This window comes from Oncorhynchus clarkii, chromosome 2 (genome assembly GCF_045791955.1).
Source record: "Oncorhynchus clarkii lewisi isolate Uvic-CL-2024 chromosome 2, UVic_Ocla_1.0, whole genome shotgun sequence".
Lineage (NCBI taxonomy): Eukaryota > Metazoa > Chordata > Actinopteri > Salmoniformes > Salmonidae > Oncorhynchus > Oncorhynchus clarkii.
Genome location: NC_092148.1, coordinates 59333510 through 59343252, shown reverse-complemented (window position 1 = coordinate 59343252; position 9743 = coordinate 59333510).

The window sequence follows — 9743 nt, the reverse complement described above, 5'->3', positions numbered from 1 at the left end:
GCTCCGCCCCTGTCTCACTCATCCAGAGCATCATCCAACCAACCCACAAAATATTGAACCCACCATCCTATCAAAGTAGGCTACAGGGCGATCAACAGAAGCAGTGCATCATGCAGAAACTCATTCATGACATTCAACCCATATGTAGGCCCAAGGAAACAATAGCCAGCTGACTACAAATAAGAGCTTGGAAAGGGTTTATAAGTAGTTATAGACTGTTCATCATTAGTTAATATAGGATAGTGTAGTTTATAAATAAGTAATAACCTTGTAATAAGCATTGCTTGAAAATGTCATTCATTGACTACAGCTCAGCATTCAACACTATTGTCCCCTCCAAGCTCAGGACCATGGGACAGAACAACTGGACTTCCTGAGGGGCTGACCCCAGGTGGTAGGGTAGGCAACATCACCTCTGCCACACTGACCACACTGAAGGTAGATATAGCATGATTTGACGTCATTTCATCTGTGGCCAATGACCTTGAGCCTTCTTGGATGGGCACTTCTAATGTAAATCTATGGCTGAGCTTCAAACTCATAAAAGACACACCCTTGTCCACTTCCCTCGCCTTATGATCTTGGGAGAGTCCCTGCAGCCATATTTGTCGTCGGTCCAAATGATTAGCCAAGAAAGGGAAGATTGCAATGTAAGCCCCTCAGCCCTCGTTTTTAATGGAGTTTGCGAGAGTATAATTATGTTCACTTCGGGGCCTGAAACGCCCCATAATTCAATTCCCTTTGATTGTACATCCGCTAAGAAAAGTCAGCCAAAACGTAAAACCTTCACGTCAATATGGATTCCTTCCTCCCTCACCCCTTGCCCTGCAAGTGTAAACTCGTCAGACGTCATGATACGTCATCAGAAGTGTCCACTTAATTTGAGGACTGAGGGGAGAGGGTGTGTCTGTTAAGTGTTTGGAATACAGCCTATGTCAGCATCCAAGGGGTCTTGAACTGCCTAGCTCTCCCTGTAGATTCTGTGGTGAGGTAGTGTCCCCATGAGTGACAGAACACTGAGCATATCACAGCACAATTAGAGAAGATTACCAATGCCTCCGCTCTGCATTTTCCACTGGCTGCCCCTCTACCTCAGAAAGTACTGAGCTAGGCTGAAACACCTGCATTTTGGAGCTGCCTTACTCCAGGAAGCAAGAAAGAGACCATGTTTGTCCCAAGGATCCCTGAAAGCAAGGACAATCGGAAATCCCACTCATGCACAAGGAGCGTTCTTTGCAGGTCATGGCCAGAAGGGATCCAGGTTTTGTCCGAATTCACCTTTCATAGCAAGTTTTGAGAACTTGTGCAGCAGGTTTGGATAAATCACCTGGTAGGTTGGGAGAATTTGCACTATTGCACTATTTGCACTATTGGTTAGAGCCTGTAAGTAAACATTTCACTGTAAGGTCTACAACTGTTGTATTCAGCGCACATGACAAATAAACTTTGATTTGAAATAGGTTAAGGTTTGGAAAATGGTTAGCTAATATGAAAAAGAAAACACTTTTAATGTACATTTGACAAAAGCTGGATTCCATCTAGACATGACAGTATTTTCGCACTGCTCCGGAACTCAAAGTCCTTTTCCCTATTTCGCTAAAAATCGCTCAGTGTTCACAGAAAAAAAAGAAACTGCTGCTCCAAATTCACCCCCGTAATTTTTTTTTTTATAAAGATAATTTAACAAACACCCCATCTACTTTCGTGACAGTACCTTTTGGTTTTGAAGTAGGCTATCGTAATAAGAAGCTTCAACATTTCAACATGTAGGCCTAGTAGGCTATAAAACAAGGACCTACAGTGCATTCAGAAAGTATTCAGACCCGTTGAATTTTTACACATTGTTACGTTATAGCCTTATTCTAACATTAATTAAATAAATTGTATTTCTCAATCTACACACAATAACCCATAATTACAATGCAAAAACAAGTTTTTAGAAATTGTTGCAAATTTATGAACAAAATTAAAAACAGAAATACCTTATTTACATAAGTATTCAGACCCTTTGCCATGAGACTCGAAATTAAGCTCAGGTGCATCCTGTTTCTATTGTTCATCCTTGAGGTGTCTCTACAAGTTGATTGAAGTCCACCAGTGGTAAATTCAATTGATTGGACATGATTTGGAAAGGCACACACCTGTCTATATAAGGTCCGACAGTTGACAGTGCACGTCAGAGCAAAAACCAAGCCATGAGGTCAAAGGAATTGCCCATAGAGCTCAGAGACAGGATTGTGTCGAGGTACAGATCTGTGGAAGGGTACCCAAAAGATGTCTTCAGCATTTAAGGTCCCCAAGAACACATTGCCCTCCGTCATTCTTAAATGGAAGAAGTTTGGAACCACCAAGACCCTTTCTTGAGCTGGGCGCCTGGCCAAACTGAGCAATCGGGGGAGAAGGGCCTTGGTCAGGGAGGTGACCAAAAACCTGATGGTCACTGAAAAAGCTTCAGAGTTCCCCGGTGGAGATAGGAGAACCTTCCAAAAGGACAACCATCTCTGCAGCACTCAACCAATCAGGCCTTTATAGTAGAGGGGCCAGACGGAAGCCACTCCTCAGTAAAAGGCACATGACGGTCCCCTTGAAGTTTGCCAAAAGGCACCTAAAGGCCTCTCAGACCATAATAAACAACATTATCTGGTCTGATGAAACCAAGATTGAACTCTTTGTCCTGAATGCCAAGCATCACGTCTGGAGGAAACCTGGCACAATCCTTACGGTGAAGCATGGCTGTGAAAGCATCATGCTGTGGGGATGTTTTTCTGCGGCAGGGACTGGGAGACTAGTCAGGGTTGAGGCAAAAATGCACAGAGAGATCCTTGATGAAAACCTGCTCCAGAGGGCTCAGGACCTCAGACTAAGCAACCCTAAGCACACAGCCAAGACAACGCAGGAGTGGCTTCGGGACAAGTTTCTGAGAAGAGTGGGAGAAACTCCCGAAATACAGGTGTGACAAGCTTGTAGCGTCATACCCAAGAAGACTCGAGGCTGTAATCGCTGCCAATGGTGCGTCAACAAAGTACTGAGTAAAGGGTCTGAATACTTATGTAAATAGGATATTTCTGTTTTTTTTATTATAAATTAGCAAAAATGTATAAACCGTTTTTGCCTTGTCAATATGGGGTATAGTGTGTAGAATTCTATTTTCTATTTTAGAATAAGGTTGTAGCATAACAAAATGTGTAAAAAGTCAAGGGGTCTGAATACTTTCCAAAAGCATATGGTAGGTCTAGGCTATAACAGATACCTTCCTTCTTTCTTTGCATGGGAAAAATGTGGCCGTTATAAAAAATAAAACTTTATATATGACTGGAGACATCATAATCTTTTATTAACATGACAAATTAAAGGATAGCCTAGCTATTCTGCTGACAGTGACAAATATATTAATACAAATTACGTTCTCCATATAATAGGCCTACTAAAAGGGGAGACACAAATATAATACGACGTCCATCTAAACTGGAGGAAGAAATGATTGTCCCCAAAAAACTTGAGTAGCGCTAAACAATGATAAATAGTGAATAAATACACGCTGTAGGCACTCACCAGGGATATTGCCAATGCTCTCTGCTTGTGACAATTTGATAAGCTATATTAATGCTCAATTAAGTTGTGAATTTTGATGACTAAAAGACAGATTAGTCCTTTCATTGTCTTCTATTTACAGCAATAACCATTTGCTTTCCAAACTATGTTTCCCCCAATTGTATTTTGAAATATTGTGCCGCTGCCTTTCCTTCCAACTATAGGCAATGCGATTTAAAACAATCCACAATACATTTGTTTCAAATAAGCTAAATAGGCCTATCTTCTGTGGCCAAGTCATGATTTAGTAGCCTATTTTGAATGCTTTTATTTATTTCTGTATAGACAGAGGAGTAGGCGAATAAGGCTATTTGAGTTTGACAATTAAATTTACTTTAGGAAAAGCTTCCCCTAGCTTTATGGATGCACCGCCTACATTTGCATATTAAAAATGTAACCACACATAACCTCCATTTGCTATTCCAGTGCAGGCTACAGATACGTTGTTTATGTATTTGTATTTATTATGGCTCCCCATTAGTTCCTGCCAAAGCAGCAGCTACTCTTCCAAAATGAAGGCAGTTTGTACAATTTTAATACATTATAATACATTCACAGATTTCACAACACACTGTGTGTCCTCAGGCCCCTACTCCACCACTACCACATATCTACAGTACTAAATCCACGTGTATGTATAGTGAGTATGTTATCGTGTGTGTGTGTGCCAATGTGTTACTTCATAGTCCCCGCTGTGTTTTTTTAATCTAATTTTACTGCAGTTACTTGATGTTGAATAGAGTTCCATGCTCTATGTAGTACTGTGTGCCTCCCATAGTCTGTTCTGGACTTGGGGACTGTGAAGAGACCTCGTGGCATGTCTTGTGGGGTATGCATGGGTGTCCGAGCTGTGCGCAAGTAGTTCAAACAGACAGTTTGGTGCATTCAACATGTCAATACCTCTCATAAATACAAGTAGTGATGAAGTCAATCTCTCCTCCACTTTGAGCCAGGAGAGATTGACATGCATATTATTCATATTAGCTCTCTGTGTACATCCAAGGGCCAGCCGTGCTGCCCTGTTTTGAACCAATTGCAATTCCTTTTTTTGGCACCTGACCACACGACTGAACAGTAGTCCAGGTGCAACAAAACTAGGGCCTGTAGGACCTGCCTTGTTGATAGTGATTTTAAGAAAGTAGAGAATCGCTTTATTGTGGACAGACTTCTCCCCATATTAGTTACTACTGCATCAATATGTTTTGACCATGACAGTTTACAATCTAGTGTTACTCCAAGCTGTTTAGTCATCTCAACTTGCTCAATTTTCACATTATGTATTACAATATTTAGTAGAGGTTTAGGGTTTAGTGAGTGTTTTGCTCCAAATACAATGCTTTTAGTTTTAGAAATATTTAGGGCTAACTTATTCCTTGCCACCCACTTTGAAACTAACTGCAGCTCTTGGTTGAGTGTTGCAGTCATTTCAGTCGCTGTAGTAGCTGACATGTATAGTGTTGAGTCATCCGCATACATCGAAACTCTGGCTTTACTCACAGTCAGTGGCATGTCATTAGTAAAAATTGAAAAAAGCAAGGGGCCTAAACAGCTACCCTGGGGAATTCCTGATTCTAACTGGATTATATGCTTCCATTATGCTTCCATTAAAGAACACCCTCTGTGTTCTGTCAGACAAGTAACTCTTTATCCACATTATAGCAGGGAGTGTAAAGTCATAACACAAGTTTTTCCAGCAGCAGACTATGATCAATAATGGCAAAAGCTGCACTTTAGTCTAAGACAGACCCCACAATCATTTAGTCAGCAATTTCTCTCAGCCAATCATCAGTCATTTGTGTAGGTGCTGTGTTTGTTGAGTGTCCTTCCCTATATGCATGCTGAAATGCTGTTGTCAATTTGTTTACTGTAAACTAGCATTGTATCTGGTCAAACACAATTTTTTCCAGAAGTTTACTACGGGTTGGTAACAGGCTGATCGGTCGGCTATTTGAGCCAGTAAATGGAGCTTTACTATTCTTGGGTAGCGGAATGACTTTAGCTTCCCTCCAGGCCTGAGGGCATACGCTCTCTACTAGGCTTAAATTGATGTGGCAAATAGGAGTGGCAATATCGTCTGCTATTATCCTCAGTAATTTTCCATCTAGATTGTCAGACCCTGGTGGCTTGTCATTGTTGACAGAAAATAATTTGTTCCTCTTCCACACTGACTTTACGGAATTCAAAAGTACAATTCTTGTCTTTCACAATTGGGTCCCATATGTATTTGGATGTGTAGTGTTAATGTTTGTTGCAGGCATGTCATCCCGAAGTTTGCTTATCTTGCCAATGAAAAAGTCATTAAAGTACTTTGCAATATCAGTGGGCTTTGTGATGAATGCGCTGTGGGCCATTCTAATCAAAAATAATTCCACACACACTACCGGTCAAAAGTTTTAGAACACCTACTCATTCAAGGCTTTATTTTTACTATTTTCTACATTGTAGAATAAAAGTGAAGACATCAAAACTATGAAATAACACATATGGAATCATGTAGTATCCAAAAAAGTGTTACACAAATCAAAGTATATTATATATTTGAGGTTCTTCAAAAAGCCACCCTTTGCCTTGATGACAGCTTTGCACACTTTTGGTATTTTCTCAACCAGCTTCACCTGGAATTATTTTCCAACAGTCTTGAAGGAGTTACTACATGTGCCAAGCACTTGTTGGCTGCTTTTCCTTCACTCTGTGGTCCAACTCATCCCAAACCATCTCAATTTGGTTGAGGTCGGGGGATTGTGGATGCCAGGTCATCTGATACAGCACTCCATCACTCTCTTTCTTGGTCAAATGGCCCTTACACAGAGCCCGGAGGTGTGTAGAATGGCCAGTAAGGCCAATTGTGCACCACCCTATGGGACTCCCGATCAGGGCCGGTTGTGATACAGCTGGGGATGAAAGCAAGGTATGTAGTGACGCCTCTAGCACTGAGATGCAGTGCCTTAGACCGCTGTGCCACTCAGGAGCCCACAATACTAATCTAAATGACAGAGTGAAAAGGACAACTGTACAGAATAAAAAATATTCCAAAACATCCTGAAAGGAAGGAAGCAAAGAAATTAACTTTATGTCCTGAATACAAAGCGTTATATTTATGCCAAATCCATCACAACACATCATTGAGTACCACTTCATATTTTCAAGCATGGTGGTGGCTGCATCATGTTATGAGTATACTCGTTATCGAGGGACTGGGGTGTTTTTATCCCAAAAAAAAACAGAATAGAGCAAGGCACAGGCTAAAATCGTAGAGGAAAACCTGGTTCATTCTGTTTTCCAACAGATATGGGAAACAAATTCACATGTCAGCAGGACAATAACCTAAAACACAAGGCCAAATATACACTTGAGGTCCTTACCAAGATGACATTGAATGTTCCTGAGTGGCCTAGTTAGAGCTTTGACTAAAATCGTCTTTAAAATCAATGGCAAGACTTGAAAATGGATGTCTAGCAATGATCAACAACAAACTTTACAGAGTTCGAAGAATAAAAAAACATGTGCAAATATTGTAGAATCCAGTACAATACAAGCTCTTAGAGACTTACCCAGAAAGACTCACAGCTTTAAATCACTGCCAAAGGTGCTTCTATAAAGTGTTGACTCAGGGGTGTGAAAACGTATGTAAATTAGACGTGTCTGGATTTCATTTAATAATGTGCTAAAAATATATAAAAAAAACATGTTTTCACTGTCATTATGAGGTCATGTGTGTAGATGGGTGAGATACAAAATCCTTTTAATCCATTCTGAATTCAGGCAAAATGTGAAATAACTTTCTGAAGGCACTGTACCTACTAATGCATTACTGGTGTAGACAGTACACATGGTTACATGTTTGATTGAATAGGCCTTGGAATTAGATGGATAACTTGGCCTCCTTATGCAATTGCTTTCCTAGACAATGCCATTCCGATGTTTGAAGACATTTTCTAACAAATCACGGTTGACTCAGATATCAGATGATTTGCTGCATGTGTATTCTGTGTGGTGCACATATAAGAGGAACCTTGATTTTCAGCTTTCCCACGAGACTTGGGAGTATAGCATTGCGAGACTAGTATAGGACTGAATGCATTTGCATCAGTTTGGGATCTGAGTGTGTTTGGATGGAGAAGAATGTATGTGTTAAATATTTGTGTGTTCTTGAAACTGTATGTTCAAAATGTTTGACCAATGTCTTTCACTGTCTTGCAGTCAGACAATGGGCCAGCTGTATGAGAAAGAGAGAGACGAGGACGGCTTTCTGTGCGTGGCGTACAGTGGAAAACACACATTTGGTTGTAGGCCTTCACTTTAGAGTTGACACAACCCCCTCATTTTTTCCCAGAAAAGCTTGATTGTATCACTATCAAAATAGAGAGATTTGTGTGGAAGAAAAACCTCAACATTAATCATGTTACAGATTAATTTGTATTACTAAACAGATTGAATCTGTATTACTAAAAGAAATGTCCCTTTTTCAGGACCCTGTCTTTCAAAGTAAATTTGTAAATATCCAAATAACTTCACAGATTTTCATTGTAAAGGGTTCAAACACTGTTTCCCATGTTGTTCAATGAACCATAAACAATTAATGAACATGCACCTGTGGAACGGTCGTTAAGACACTAACAGCTTACAGACGGTAGGCAATTCAGATTACAGTTATGAAAACTTTCTGCGGACTCTGAAAAACACAAAAAGAAAGATGCCCAGGGTCCCTGCTCATCTGCGTGAACGTGACTTAGGTATGCTGCAAGGAAGCATGAGGACTACAGATAGGGCAATAAATTGAGCACAAAATAAATGGCAACATGAGCAAGGAAAATTATGTGGATATATTGAAGCAACATCTCAAGGAAGGAAGTTAAAGTTTAGTCACAAATGGGTCTTCCAAATGGACAATGACCACAAGCATACTTCCAAAGTTGCGGCAAAATGTGATGAAATAAATAAACGCCGAAATAAATCACTCTATTATTCTGACATTTCACGTTCTTAAAATAAAAAGTGGTGATCCTAACTGACCTTGAGATGTTGCTTCAATATATCCACATAATTTTCCTTGCTCATGTTGCCATTTATTTAGTGAAGTTCACCAGTCCCTCCTGCAGCAAAGCACCCCCACAACATGATGCTGCCACCCCCGTGCTTCACGGTTGGAATGGTATTCTTCGGCTTGCAAGCGTCCCCCCTTTCTCCTCCAAACATAACGATGGTCATTATGGCCAAACAGCTCTATTTTTTTTTTCATCAGAACAGAGGACATTTCTCCAAAAAGTACAATCTTTGTCCCCATGTGCAGTTGCAAACCGTAGTCTGGATTTTTTATGGCTGTTTTGGAGCAGTAGCTTCTTCCTTGCTGAGCGGCTTTCAGGTTATGTCGATATAGGGCTTGTTTTACTGTGGATATAGATACTTTTGTGCCTCTTTCCTCCAGCATCTTCACAAGGTCCTTTGCTGTTGTTCTGGGATTGATTTGCACTTCTCTCACCAAAGTACATTAATCTCTAGGAGACAGAGCGAGTCTCCTTCCTGAGCGGTATGACGGCTGCGTGGTCCCATGGTGTTATACTTGCGTACTATTGTTTGTACAGATGAACATGGTACCTTCAGGCGTTTGGAAATTGCTCCCAAGGATGAACCAGACTTGTGGAGGTCTACAGTTTTTTTTCTGGGGTCTTGGCTGATTTCTTTTGATTTTCCCATGATGTCAAGCAAAAGGCCTTGAAATACATCCACAGGTAGACCTACAATTGACTCAAATGATGTCAATTAGCCTATCAGAAGCTTCTAAAACCATGCATTACATAATTTTCTGGAATTTTCCAAGCTGTTCAAAGGCACAGTCAACTTAGTGTATGTAAACCTCTGACCCACTGAAATTGTGATACAGTGAATTATAAGTGAAATAATCTGTCTGTAAACAATTGTTGGAAAAATTACTTGTGTCATGCACGAAATAGATGTCCTATCCAACTTTGCATAAACTATAGTTTGTTAACAAGAAATTTGTGGAGTGGTTGAAAAATTAGTTTTAATGACTCCGACCTAAGTGTATGTAAACTTCCGACTTCCAACTGTACATATGAGATGTATAGTTGAACATAATGCGAGATATGTAAACATTCTTAAAGTGGCATTATTAAAGTGAATAGCATTCTATT